This window comes from Gigantopelta aegis, chromosome 6, assembly GCF_016097555.1.
Source record: "Gigantopelta aegis isolate Gae_Host chromosome 6, Gae_host_genome, whole genome shotgun sequence".
NCBI lineage: Eukaryota > Metazoa > Mollusca > Gastropoda > Neomphalida > Peltospiridae > Gigantopelta > Gigantopelta aegis.
Window position 1 is genome coordinate 81237665 of NC_054704.1, and position 15959 is coordinate 81253623.

A 15959-nucleotide genomic window follows, 5' to 3' on the forward strand; every position below is an offset into this window, starting at 1 on the left:
ACACACACCACTCCGAGCCCAGTTGCCGGCATCTTCCGGCGCCATTGATTAAGGGTCGTTTTTCATGTGCAATTATCACAATGTAGACCTTTTTAAGGTGTCAAATTGCCACATACTAAATATTCATTATTTCCTTTAGACGTGTAGTGATACAACCTCCAATAATAATTTTTGAGCACGTCAGAATAATCGTATACATTTGCACTTTGTATGGCATTGTCATAACATTAAAGTTTTAAGACATTGAGTCTGAACATTAATAGATTAATAAGCACCGGGCCTGAACCATCTTTTCTGCACTTCTCGATAAGATGACATTAGTTAACTCCCCTCTAGTTTGTTATCAAGGAAGGAAATGTTTTATTTAACGACGCACTCAACACATTTTTATCTACGGTTATATGGCGTCGGACATATGGTTAAGGACCACACAGATATTGAGAGAGGAAACCCGCTGTCGCCACTTTATGGGCTACTCTTTTCGATTAGTAGCAAGGGATCTTTTATATGTACCATCTCACAGACAAGATAGCACATACCACGGCCTTTAATATACCAGTCGTGGTGAGTTTGTTAACAAATTTACAAAGAAAGAAAATACTTGGTTTCTTTAACGACACCCCTGCGCATGCTATAACCTCGCCGTGGTGCAGGGGTGTAACATTCTCTTTGAGAATGGCCAATTCAGCACACAATTGACGTTTTGAGTCAGTATCTATCTGTGATATTTGTAGTTTTGCACAATCCTTTACACTGTGTTTTTGTTTAGATCTTGAATTTTTATATTGATGTTGATCATCACTTTATTTGTTTGCATTACCATAGTTTGACACCCAATAGCCGATGTATTTTTCGTGCTGGGGTGTCGTTAAACATTTATTCATTCATTCTTTGAGGCGGGACGTAACCCAGTGGTAAAGCGCTCGCTTTATACGCGGTCGGTCTGGGATCGATTTCCGTCAGTGGGCCCAATGGGCTATTTCTCATTCCAGCCAGTGCACCATGACTGGTATATCAAAGGCCGTGGTATGTGCTATCCTGTCTTTGGGATGTTGCATAAAAAAAGATCCCTTGCCACGAATGGAAAACTGCATGTCGAAATTACCAAATATTTGACATAGCCTATGGTTAAACAAATGTATGTGCTCTAGTGGTGTAGTTAAATAAAGACAAACTTTAACGACGCACTTGACACCTTTTAACGACGCTTATATGTAGTGGGACACATGGTTAAGGATTTCATAGATAATTAGAGAGGAAACCCGCTGCCGCCACTCCATGGGCTGTTCTTTCTGATTAGCAGCAAGGCATCCTTTATATGCATCATCCCATAGATCGGATAATACATACCACGACCTTATTATATCAACTGTTGAACATTGGTCACAACAAGAAATAGCCTAATGGGTCCACCGACGGGGATTGATCCTAGACCGACCGCGCGTCAGCTAAACGCTTTACCACTGAGCTACGTCCCACTCCAAATTTGAAAAAGAATAGGGCTTAATAAGAAGGAAGGAAGGAATGAAATGTTTTATTTAACGACGCACTCAACACATTTTATTTACGGTTATGTGGCGTCGGACATATGGTTAAGGACCATACAGATATTGAGAGGAAACCTGCTGTCGCCACTTCATGGGCTACTCTTTTCTATTAGTAGCAAGGGATCTTTTATATGCATCATCCGACAGAAAGGACAGCACATACCACGGCCTTTGTTATACCAGTCGCTGTGCACTGGCTGGAACGAGAAATAGCCCAATGGGCCCACCGACGGGGATCGATCCCAGACCGACCGCGCATCAAACGAGCGCTGTACGACTGAGCTACGTCCCGCCCCAGGGCTTAATAAGGACACTCGGGCCAGTTCTTTCTTAGAATTTAATTTAGTACACATCCAATGTGGGTTTTGTTTCGTCCTATTGTTTAGGAATTAATGATTGATTGTTTGACGAAACCCCAGCAGATGGAATCCAACGGCTATTGGATGTCAGACAGAGGTAAGTATACGAACAAAATAATGATAAAATCAATATAAATAATCAAAAGTTATGTTAAAATACGTGTTCAATTATAAATATCGCAGATAAGTAAATTAAAACTTGAAGTAGTATTCAGTATTTCAAATATTTCAAACCCTAACCCTCACCCCCAGTGCTGGAGCATATTTTTGCATTCGGGCAAAAACGATGGATAGACGTTCGGCAAAATGATCCTGCCTAAAATCTGTTCACTATGTATAACCATCATTCTACACATACGGTGCTGTACATCTATTACATGATGTTTTAGTCCTATGCATATAGCTTTGTGCTCCACTAATTCCATTATTCTCACAGCTGTCTGAGCTGTTTATTACCTTTTGATACAGACCATGGGTCATATAGATTTGAACCGAGTGTAACATTAATCGGCAGATTAAAATCAATAACTCAGCCATTGCACCACGACAGATGGTGTATATAAAAGATTCCTCGTTATTAATGGAAACATGTAGCAGGTTTCCTCTCTATGACAATACGTCAACATTACCAAGTGTTTGACATCCAATAGCTGATCATTAATAAATCAGTGTGTTCTAGTGTTGTTAAACAAAACAAACTTTAATTGAAATCAATAAAATCTGCATCCCATTGCAATTAAACCTGTGGATTATATATCTGTTACGGGGCTGGAAATGTTATGGAAATATATTATTTATTATATAACATTAGTGAAATAACTTAAAATATCAGTGAAATACAAGTGTTGTTAGTCACTCAGTGATGATAACATATTATAGAGTGAAAATGTCACTATTTCACTCTAAAATGTGTTATCATCACTGTAGAAAGTGTTATCTTCACTGTAAGAAAGTCGGAACTATTTTGCTGCTGCCATTTTAAAAATAAAGGTAAATTGCCAAAAGTTATATAATAAATAGAAAATTACATAGTTTGCAGTCATATCACACTCGTCGTGCAAGCGCGACTCGTGAGATATGATTGCAAACTTCACTCAATGAGATATAAATCATATTTGACAAAACACTTGAAATATCCTCTATGTATTTAACGACTCCTCAGCATATTTGAACCTATGTAGCTATGTTTGGTGTCTAGCTTACGGATATTTCGACATTTAGAGAGGAAGAGAGGAAACTCGTTTCCGCCACAAATGCTACACCCACCAATAAAGCATCAAGAAGTTTTTTTAATATGCACAAGGCAGTACGTACCACGAATTGGGGTGTACTAGGATAGGGCAAAAGACCGTCATCCACAGAAGTAGATCGGTCCTGCGTTGCATCCCATCTCATGCGAGCACTCTACCACTGAGCTACATACCCCCCCCCCCCCCCCCCCCCCCCATGTCACAGGGCCGGTGTAACGTAGAATTGTGACTGTCATAGGATATTAATCGAATATCAGGGTGGGTTGTTTGTTTCCGCAATATTGATCGTTTATTTCCGCAATATTGATCGTTTGTTTCCGCAATATTGATCTGTATTCCATAGAACAAAAGGCCTTTTATTGAAGAACTTTGACCGCCTCAGTGGAGTTACTGTATTACACTTTAGGGGGCGGGATTTAGCTCAGTCGGTTGAGTGCTCGCGTAAGGTGCTTGCGTCACAGGATCGAACCATCTCGGTGGATTCATTCAGCTGATTGGTTTTTTCCCCGTTCAAACCAGTGCACCACAACTGGACAAAGGACGTGGTATGTGCTTTCCTGTCTATGGAAAAGTGCATAGAAAAGATCCCTTGCTGCATTAGGAAAAATGTAGCGGCATTCCTCTGATGACTACGAGTCATAATTACCAAATGTAATCCAATAGCCGATGATTAATTAATCAATGTGCTCTAGTGGTGTCATTAAACAAAACAAACTTTTGCATTACACATTAGCGGCACAATACCCCTATAAAACAGAAATATATCTAGCCTATAAAAGCTAGAAGGGAAAGGATAGTAAAATGGATCAAAAAGAAAAGAAGAGAGAAGCAATATAGGGTATTATGCGGCTGTGAGGGTCGGGCCGTTGATAGCCCAGTGGTAAAGCGTTCGCTTGATGCGCTGTCGGTTTGAGGTCGATCCCAGTCGGTGGGCCCATTGGGCTATTTCTCGTTCCAACCTGTGCACCACTGGTACATCAAAAGCCGTGGTATGTGCTATCTTGTCTGTGGGATAGTGCATATAAAAGATCCTTTGCTACTTGAAAAATGTAGCGGGATTATTCTACGATTGTGTCAAAATTACGAAATGTTTGACATCCAATAACCGATGATCATTAAATCAATGCGCTCCAGTGGTGTCGTGAAACAAAACACACTTTTTCAGTGGGGTTATCATAACACCATAAATTGTAAAAACAATTTTGTTGTAATTTTTGCTTAGATTTACGGGACTAATATGAAATACCCTACGATAACTGGAGTTAAAGTAGCTTTGTACTTAAACTACAATGTATGATAATTCTGGCTAAAACTTCTTAAAATATTGATTTCTTCACGGACAGACAGAAAGATAGTTTATTAAAGACTCACCTCATTACAATATAATACAATGTTGGTATGGCAGTAAGGATTACCGTTAAAGGGAAATTCCTGAGTTTCCTGCATTGTAAGATGTTTCCAACTAATAAAACATTTCTACGATTAAACTTACATATTAAATATATTTTCGTGTTTAAAATATCAGTATCTGTATATTCAATATGTTTCTGATCGTCTTAATATTTGTAAGAAACTCAAACTGGATTTTGTCTTCAAATAATTTTGTACGTACAAAAAAATAACACTTTAGGAAATAGAATTAAATTTAACCTACTACAAATATTCAAACGATCAGAAACACATTTAATATGCAGCCACTATGCAGAAAAATATATTTGATATGCAATTACAATCGTTAAAAAGTCTCTGTTAGTCGATAACATCTTTAAAATTGCAGCAAACTCAGGAATGTCTCTTAAACCCCAATCACCTTTTGAACGTATGTAATATGTTGCATCTTTAGTTTGTGTCTCTATGTATCTATGTACAGCACTCGCCCGTGGGTCCATTGGGCTATTTTTCGTTCCAGCCAGCTCCACAACTGGTGTAACAGAGGCCGTGGTATGTACTATCCTGTCTGTGGGATGATGCATATAAAAGATCCCTTACTGCTAAAAGAGTAGTTCATGAAGTGGCGACAGAAGGTTGCCTATCAATATCTTTGTGGTCCTTAACCATATGTCCGACGCCATATAACCGTAAATAAAGTGTGTTGAGTACGTCGTTAAATAAACCATTTCCTTCCTTCCACAACTTTTTCACAATGGCTATAATAAGATAATTGTCTATTTGATCTCTCAAAGTATATTCAGTTGGTCGACATTCTTCTTTTGGCAGTATTGTTCCTGTATTTGGTTACAATAGTTGTTGCCACCACACATCAAGTAAGCTGCGTGCACTCTTTTGATCAGTTTGTGCCTGGGAGGGTGGGACTATTTGATTGATACAAGGCAGCTTTGAGACTATACCTATGATACTCCAAACACTGCAACAAGGATTGGAATGCACACGACAGCACCTCTCTATCCCTTTATTGATTGGCCTGCTAATCCTGTGTCATGTGCACTGGTGTAGAGCAGGATTTTATGGGGGTGGGGTATATTACCGCAACAAAACAACACATAAAAATATAACAACATAAATAAAAACATGATCAGCCCCTGTTTCTAGGTAGGGTCGGGATCCTGTAAACACATTTGTTTTTATCCCTAAGTAATACATTGAAACCCCTGCTTGTCTTTGGGAAAAAAATATTTAGTGGAAGCTGGTTCAGTTAGTACATATACAATTTGGACCTAGCTCAGTAAAGCACTTGACTGTGGTGCTTGCGTCATAGGATCGAATCGCGTCAGTGGACCCAACCAAATCACTAACTGGGTTGTGGTATGTGCTGCTCTGTCTGTGGGAAAGTGGGAGCACTGGCTGGAACGAGAAATCGCACAATGAGCCCACCGCCTTGGATCGAACCTAGACTGACCACGCATCATTTGAGCACTTTACGACAGCCTCGCATGCCTCAGTAAATGCAGTATGGTCCGGACAAAGTATTTGTTTAATGAAAAATAGGTTGCAGTGACCTGTAGTCCTTCCCACAGGGAACGCGTTTATTTCGAAGCCGATTGTTTTCTAAATTGCACATAAAAATAGTATTTGTAATTTTACTTTTCTTCTTACATCAAACCAAACTGAAATTATTTACAAAAAAAAAAAAAATTGTAGGAGGATGGGACGGACGCACCGCCATCCCAAGATATATTTAATAATCCTGTGAATTGACAAGCAACATATGCGCCAGTCAAATTTTGTTTAACTGACTGATCGACAATACCATACCATAATACGGGCATATAAAACACACATTATTGTATTTTTGTCCACCCTCTCCCCCCCCCCCCCCCACCCCCCACCCCCCATCCCCACCACGGACTAGGTATGGCCTTGACAGCTGCAGATGTCACATGTTCCCTTTATTAGCATCGATATTGCGACATACCACGTCTCAATTTTTGTTTTTTAGACAATATTTATTAATTTAAAATAAATGAAATGGATCGGCAAACAGGCTGTAGACCTATGTAAATGCCTCTCCACTCAATTACAAGCTTTACCACTGAGATACGCCCCACTGACTCCGTTGTACACAGTGTTAAATTACTTACCCGAACGAGTATACAAGACAAGGCTTTGTCAACTCATAGAGAGGGTCCATACAAACGTCCCATCCATCATTACGTCCCTGGCGAACAATGTTATTACATAGTGAGTGGCTTGAGTCCAAATCTGGACGATATTGTGACACGTTGGCCCAAAGCACCAAATTTGGCACAGTTGTACTTTAGGACTATACAACTGTTTTGAGAGAGGGGATACTAGATTTTAGAGGTCAAGGTAAGAGAGCAATTTTGTGTTAGTAACAACAGTGTTTCGCTGTATCCTGGTATAGGGGAGAACGCAATATAATATGCCAATCTAATTAAAATTAGCTCCACTATTACATGTGAACCTAACAGCAGCCAGTTGGAGCTCATGTCCACCAATCAAAACCTTACTTGCAAAATCATGCCAGTGATTTGAAAATAATTGTTTCATGTGAATTACGAATGCCTTATTTAGACCAGTAGAACTAATTTTAATCAGATTGCTAACAACACTGCGTAGACTCCAATGTCCAGTCCAGTCAAATAGTTCGCGAACGTTAGCAAAACGTTCGCTGGCTGAACGTAGCCCTGGGCTATGTCCCGCTCCAAACAAAAGAAAGATGGCTAGACCGGAACGACCACATCGGGTTACCAGTGAAATCGTTACCAACGCAACCAGTTACGTGCTGTTGAAGTCCTACACCACCACAAATTACTCCATGTAGTTGAAAAAAGAGAGAAAGAAATGTTTTATTTAACGACGCACTCAACACATTTTATTTACTGTTATATGGCGTCAGACATATGATTAAGAACCACACCGATTTTGAGAGGAAACCCGCTGTCGCCACTACATGGGCTACTCTTTCCGATTAGCAGCAAGGGATCTTTTATTTGCGCTTCCCACAAGCAGGATAGCACAAACCATGGCCTTTGTTGAACCTGTTATGGATCACTGGTCGGTGCAAGTGGTTTACACCTACCCATTGAGCCTTGCGGAGCACTCACTCAGGGTTTGGAGTCGGTATCTGGATTAAAAATCCTATGCCTCGACTGGGATCCGAACCCATTACCTACCAGCCTGTAGACCGATGGCCTAACAACGACGCCACCGAGGCCGGTCCATGTAGTTGAATACAATTTCTTTGTCAGAATAATTTTGTGAAAAATACAACACTACTGAGAGGGTCTAGTCACTGTTAATTTTAGGAAGTGCTTTCAGCTGTCAAAGTACTGACTGCGAATAATGTTTACATGCTCGTATACCACTAGAGTTTCGAGCATGTCCGTCCCGGGGCCTGTCTCTGGATAGCCAGTGACTTGCTCCGGGACAGAAAAAATTTACATCCAAAAATTAAATAGTGGGCCTTTAAAATTTTGATGCGCATCTCTAATTAATATAATTAATTAAAAAAATTATACTCATTAAATTTGGTCGCTAGATTAGATCGGGCGGTCAAAAAGAAATTAGATAGATAGATGTCAAAGTACTGTGTAAAAAATCAACATAGGTCGACCACGAAATGTTTCAGTCAGCCACCGCGTGTTACTGTTACTGTTATACAAATGGCACTATGCCACTTGCATAGTTATTATCAGTTAGCAGGGCCGTACCCTCCGGGGGGGTAATCTCACTTTTTTCTTCTTTTTTTAATCCAAAAAATAGCTTACACATCTCAGGGTTTAATTTGTATAGTGTTTCGTTTGTTTATAAAAAGTAGTGCCCCCCCCCCCCCCCCCCCCCGGATTTTGATCATGGTACGGCCCTGGTTCAGTCTAATTAAAATTAGCTCCACTATTACATGTAGATCTAACAGCAGCCAGTTGGAGCTTACTTGCAGAATCATGCCAGTGATTTAAAAATAATTTGAACACATTCCGAATTATCCTGAGGGTATACATGTTTCGCGTGAGTTATGAATACCTTAAAACATGTTTATTTTATAAAATAAATAATTTGTAATGTAAAACTGAAGACTGATTTATTTTTTTAGTTTTTTTTTAATAAATAAATAATTTGTAATGTAAAACTGAAGACTGATAACCCATCTCGTACGTATTGGTATGGTTCGCTGTACTGCGGCTACTAAAATAGACTCGCCCGATAATTTTAGAATTTGTATGCTCCCAAATAACGTTATAAAAGGCGAAGTGTGATTGGTCAATATTTAAATTATTATTTACAGACGAAATGTTACCTGGATATTGGAGTCTACGCAGTGTTGTTAGCAATCTGATTAAAATTAGTTCTACTGGTCTAAATAAGGCATTCGTAATTCACATGTATACCCTCAGGATAATTTGGAATGTTTTCAAATTATCTTCAAATCAATGGCATGATTCTGCAAGTAAGGTTTTGATTGGTGGACATGAGCTCCAACTGGCTGCTGTTAGATCCACATGTAATAGTGTAGCTAATTTTAACCAATGGTTATTTAAATACTAGTACTACAGAGGTCAACCTACTTATAATCACAAAAGAAAGATTTCAAAAGGCATATCAGAATTTTGTAGTATTTGTTTAAATAAGGAACTATTTCCTAAACCGGACTATATATTAAGCTGCTACAACAAGTAACAAGACGACAAGAGGCGATAAATTCAGGTTTGGTCGTGTAGGACACAAGTTGCTATGTGCGCTGACTGCGCTCTCTGGTTTCGGCTGCCCTGGCCTGTTACCTGTGCCGCGGGCCTGTAGGAACCACTTAATGACAGATAAGTCTATCTTGACTCCACCATAAGAAAAAAAAGAAGAGAAACTGTGTTTTGTTTAACGACACCACTAGAACACATTGATTTATTAATCATCGGCTATTGGATGTCAAACATATGGTCATTTTGACACAGTCATAGTAGAGGAAACCCGCTACATTGTTCCATTAATAGCAAGGGATCTTTTATGAATGAATGAATGTTTAACGACACCTCAGCACGAAAAAAGGATCTTTTATATGCACCATCCCACAGACAGGATAGCACATACCACGGCCTTTGATATACCAGTGACTCGTGGTGCACTGGCTGGAACGAGAAATAGCTCAATGGGCCCACCGACGGGGATCGATCCTAGACCGACCGCGCATCAGGCGTGCACTTTATCACTGGGCTACGTCCCTCCCCCACCATATGAAGACGGTGAGAGTTAGTGTCTCCATCCATATTTTCCTTTTAAATACATGTAGTTGATCTTCGCTCTAGTACAAGGTGCACATTAAGTGAACATTCCACACAATTTCCACGTCCGATTCGGAATGATGTTTGCTCGTTCTGGGTGAATTTTGAAGCAGAAATGTCTAAATTTCGATTTTTGGGTTGGTGTTTGTTTTCATGTGTACACAAAGAGAAATATATATCAAATAGTGATTAAAGGTAAAATTGGCTATTAGTTGGGTACAGATCCCGAGGAACATGATAACAGGTGCATGGTTCTTATACTTCAATTACTTTTTATGTTCATATAGTTCTAACCGATGGTTTAATCGAAAGTTGATCGGTTGGTGTCAACCGATTATAACCGATGATCGATGATGAAATTCCAACCGATTTGCAACACTACGTTTTGACTATTGGAGCCGTTTGTTGATAATTGACATGTAGGACTGCTGTATTATTATATTGCACATACTGTAACTATGTGCTCATGTATCACTTGTTATGTGATCTGAGTGTAAAGATGGGTTCCGTGTTCTGTTCTGTGACATTACTTAGAAAGAAAGAAAGAAAGAAATGTTTTATTTAACGACACACTCAACACATTTTATTTACGGTTATATGGCGTCAGACATATGGTTAAGGACCACACAGATATTGAGAGAGGAAACCCGCTGTCGCCACTACATGGCCTACTCTTTCCGATTAGCAGCAAGGTATCTTTTATTTGCGCTTCCCACAAGCAGGATAGCACAAACCATGGCCTTTGTTAAACCAGTTATGGATCACTGGTCGGTGCAAGTGGTTTACCTACCCATTGAGCCTTGCGGAGCACTCACTCACTCTTTTTTTCGATTAGCAGCAAGGGATCTTTTATATGCACCATTCTACAAACAGGGTGGTACATACCACGGCCTTTGATACCGTGGTACATACCACGGCGAGCGCTGTATCACTGAGCTACGTCCCTCCACCCCCACCCCACCCCACCCCACCCTGTGCAGACGGAGTTTATATAATTGAAGAAAAAACCCCACGTGTATAGTGGTGGACATGTTTGGACCAATATTGTGAAATTATAACCTGGTGATATATGAACTGTATACACATTTGGACTAATATTGTGTAATCATAGTCTGGTGTCAGTGGTAAACTATACACTGGTTACACTTTTTGTTTTAATTCCGTTACAATGTAATTTTAGTATGGCATGAACTGCAGTGTGACATGAAAGGCAGCAGTTTATACAGTATACGCTCCACAAATCTAATCCACGATATTTTAACATCGGCGTTGGGTAGATACGTAAAAAGTAAATGCTTTTTCTTTAATTCATTTGAGATATTTTCGAAGTAAGGTGCATTTTTGGGGAACAATATCGTGCCTGTTTGGTTCAGAATATGTGTCGACACCAGCTTTGGAAACGATTTCCGTCTCTACCAATCAATTTGTCATTTTTACACAGTCTAAGACGGGATTCGAACCCCAACAGCTCAACTGTCAGTGGCGACTCCTTCTGCGTCGCCGCCCCTTGCCCGACCTAAATAGGTGAAGAGTACCGAGTCATCCAAGCCTGCCAGGACCAAGTCCCCAGCAGTGGATCTTAACTTCGCGATTTTGGAAACGCTTGCTACTCCAGCTCCAGCTTCGACCCAAACGACTCCGGCGGTTCCACCTTCCCCACGAGAGGTGACCCCGATTGAGTCTGGGAATATTTAGGATATGGATTATCTAAACAATAAAATGTAAGTAATTTATGATTTCAATGATCAAAATCGGCTAGGACAGTGAACATATACCGTAGTGTTTAAAAACTAGAGTCTGCCACTTTAAAACATTTGATTTTAAAAACTGAAAAACTATGCATAAAGGTGCTATGTCATAGTTACAAGAGCGATATTTGGCTATTTTTTCATTTATTTGATATAAATACTTACATAATAATCGTCCTCACATATTATCTTTACATAGATAACTCGTAAGTATCGCAGTTGTAATGTGGTTGCACGCCATATGGACAGTCGAGTTTAGTACAAATGGGAGAGAGATTTAGCTCAGTCGGTTGAGTGCTCGCTTGAGGTCCTTGCGTCGCAGGATCGAACCACCTCGGTGGATCCATTTAGCTGATTGTTTTTTCTCTCTCGTTCCAACCAATGTACTACAACTGGTCAAATGCTGTGGTAGGTGTTTTCCTGTCTGTGGAAAACTGCATATAAGAGATCCCTTGCTGCATTAGAAAACATTTAGCGGATTTTCTCTGATGACTATGAGTCAGAATTACCAAATGTTTGACATCCAATAGCCGATGATTAATTAATCAATGTGCTCCAGTGGTGTATTTAAACAAAACAAACTTTATAACATTTTTTTGTACGAATAGGTTCCTGTCTTTTAACGTCGTAACACATTTTATGAAGAATCCACAAAATCCGGCATGTCGACTGTTAGGAATTACATAGGGCCGTCAGAGAGAGATGAGTTGCACAAAGATAGCGAACTTGCCGCCAACGCAGCCATTTGACTGGTCTCTCACGTGATCATCGGTGGGCCAATTAGGAACCCACACTATCTGTGACGGTACATGCTCTTAATCTCTTTTCGCCTGTGGCGATATTAATTGTTTTAGAAGGCCGTGTGCAGTTCCAAATGCACTTAGGCAGGTGGGCAACTTGTTACGTGATACCTTTGCGCGACGGTCGTCTAATACACACCCATCCAGGTGCGGAGGCCATGTGGCCAGTAGTTACGTAATACCTCCGCGCGACCATGGAATCTCTAGCGAACTGGCGACATTAAGTCTGACGATCTGAGAAAAAAAATACTGCCTGGTCGCGGTGGAAATAGCACTTGTAGGGATTCGGTGCCGCGATGTACCCCCAGGCGATATTCGCTGTCTCTGAGAGTTTTGAATAAATAGTTAGGATTTAGAGATATCGAGGAGAACCAAAAAGGAAGGCTTCCCGGGAACGTTAGTCCGTTTGGACTTTGGTAAATATATTATTTCTGCTCTGTTGTATAACCTTGATGTGATTGATGTGACTTTAAATATTTTAATACTGTATTATACCAATATTCTTTAGACAGTGTCTTCGGTCATCTGACGAAGTAAATCGTAGACTTATTGTTCTAACATTATACGAGTATTTGGTAATATAAAGCTTAGCCAGTCATCCTAGAGGACCTAGGTAAACTGTAGGTTATTGTCTTTATTGTGATAGGTACCAGTATTAATTCTGTGTTTACAAGGTTACTGAATGAGTAGTTTAGGTTAATTAAAAATTAATCAGTTAGGAATAGTGTTGTAATTCCTTTATTAATTAAGTTCCCCTGGAAGCGTTTCTCCATTATCGCACGTGTGTGTGTTAGCGTTTCTCAATTATCACACGTGTGGGTGTTGTGTCACGGTGAAGTGATTAGCATATTGTGTAAACTAGACACCTAGAGATTAACTAATTAAGTGATCAGTTCTGGGTTGTTATTATTGTTGTTATTAATTAACTACTGCGGCAGTACATTTGTCAGCGTAGGTTAATACAGATTCCAAAGTGTATTGTGTTTTTGTTGTGTTTTCTAGTGAACTAAACGTGCTATAATCATATATACTTTATATAAGATCGTATCTCTGATCATACCTAGAGACGAGCCACAGCGGGTATAACTGCCTGTTACAGAGAGATCTAATAGATATACAGTTAGGAGAGATATTTGGACAATCGTGTTTCATTCAGTTACGGGTATTATAGAATCCCCGTGACACTATCTTATAATATTAGGGGTTATGGGGTGATTTTATCAAATTTAATACAGTTTATTTTTATACAGATTTGATTGAGTGGATGGGGTCATTGCCCCCCCCCCCCCCCCCCCCCCCCCCCCCCCCCAAATCATCATCATTTTAACAATCGCCGAAAACTCAGGATATTCCCTTTAAAACATATCTGTGACGTGACACTGTTCTTCTGACTGTAAATTATTTTTCTATAATCTACAGCTGTCAGTGGCGGGACGTAGCACATTGGTAAAACGCCCCACTTGATGCGCTCCCACCCTCCCCTATCCCAGCTCAAAGCAATTTTTTTTTCTCAATATATTTTACCTTCTCTGCTCTATATTTCCACGTAGCTTAGTGGTACGACGCTCGACTGATGCGCGATCGATCTAGGATCGATTCCCGTCGGTGCACCCATTGGGATATTTGAGAGATGGTGCATATAAAAGATCCCTTGCTGCTGATCGAAAAGAGCAGCCCATGAAGTAGAGACAGCAGGTTTCCTCTCTCAATATATGTGTCGTCATTAACCACGTCCGACGCCATATAACCGTAAATAAAATATGTTAAGTGTGTCGTTAAATAAAACATTTCCTTTCTATATTTTCAGGTCAACAAATTCTGCATTAAACGAAATTGAAAGCTAAATAGTTGTTCGCGTCCTTCTACCCCTGCAGACTCCACGGATATACAACAACAACGACAACAAGAGGAGAAGATAAAACTCCATATTGAGCAGAGGATATACAATAACAACAACAAGAGGAGAAGATATATTATATTATATATGGTGGTATTTCACGCCAACTGAACTACATTGTATATGTTAATTAAATCCTGAATTTATTATTATATAGGTGACAGTTCATGTCAGCTCAACTGTATGTCTATGTGTTCATTAGATCCTGAATTTATTATTATATAGGTGACAGTTCACGTCAGCTCAGCTGTATGTCTATGTGTTCATTACATCCTGAATTTATTAGTATATAGGTGACAGTTCACGTCAGCTCAACTATATGTCTATATGTTCATTAGATCCTGAATTTATCGTATATGGGTGACAGTTCACGTCAGATCAACTGTATGTCTGTATGTTCATTAGATCCTGAATTTATCGTATGTGGGTGACAGTTCACATCAGCTCAACTGTATGTCTATATGTTCATTGGATCCCGAATTTATGAAGTTCATGCCAACTGAACTATATGTCTATATGTTCATGAGATCCTGAATTTATCATTATATGGGTGGTAGTTCACGCCAGGTAAACTGTGTCTGTAGATTCAGTAGATCTTGGATATATTGGTACCGACCTCGGTGGTGTGGTAAAACCACCGGACAAAAGGCTGTTAAATTATGGAATAATATAACGTCCGATATTAGGAATTCTTCATCGTTAAATAGATTTAAATCTGAATTAAATAAATCAGACCCAATTGTACCGTGCTACTTTTACGATGGTGATAGAAGGCAACAGATATTACATAGTCGACTCCGCTTGGGAACTAGCGATCTAAATGGTCATAAATTTGCAAGACACGTAAGTGACAGTCCATTTTGTACTTGTGGACATCTTATTGAAGATGCAGAACATTGTTTATGTTATTGTCCACTATATAATGTAATTCGTAAAACTCACCTGTCAAAATATCACAATCTTAATTGCAAGACTTTATTATTTGGTGACCCAAATTTTAGTACCCACGAAAATAGTGTTATATTTAAATCTGTTCAAGACTTTATAATTAATAGCAAACGTTTCGATAACTAACCATTCATTATTCCTCCTTCTCCCTTCCCAACTGTGACTAAATAATATCATATCAACTATCTATTTTTATTTTTCCTTTCTTCTCTCTCTCTTCCATTCTTCTCATCTTAGCTAATTTGAATTTATTTAAATTATTATACTATTTCTGTCATCTTGATGTATCAAACTTGTATTTATAAATGTAAGGAGGCCTTAATATAGGCTCTTGCCTGTTGGCCAATCCCAAACCGCATTTTGACGGCAATAAATATTGTTTAAACTAAAAGGCTGGTAGGTACAGGGTTCGCAGCCCGGTTCCAGCTCCCACCCAGACCAAGTTTTAGCGACTCGATGGGTAAGTGAAAGACCACTACACCCTCTCCTCTCTCATTAACAACTAACAACTAACTTGAACTCAATTGGATAGAAGCACGAACATAAGTTGAAATGAATGAATGAATGAATATTTCCTATATGGTTGGTAGTACACTTCAACGGTATTGTTCATTTGTATAGGTACATTCGGACCATATTCGTTTTCTGATCCTGAATGTATCCAGTATGACTGGGAGTTCACTTCAGCTATAGTGTACGTATATACTATAGGTATATT

At 39.4% G+C, this 15959-nt stretch overlaps 1 long non-coding RNA gene across 1 annotated transcript; it reads left to right on the top strand.

The window, feature by feature from the left end:
• The first annotated feature begins 6757 nt into the window (after positions 1 to 6757).
• LOC121375940 lies at positions 6758 to 15527 on the top strand. Its single transcript, XR_005958374.1, has 3 exons — positions 6758 to 6924; positions 11290 to 11569; positions 14204 to 15527. It is a non-coding gene; the product is annotated as an uncharacterized LOC121375940 (long non-coding RNA).
• The last annotated feature ends 432 nt before the right edge of the window (positions 15528 to 15959 follow it).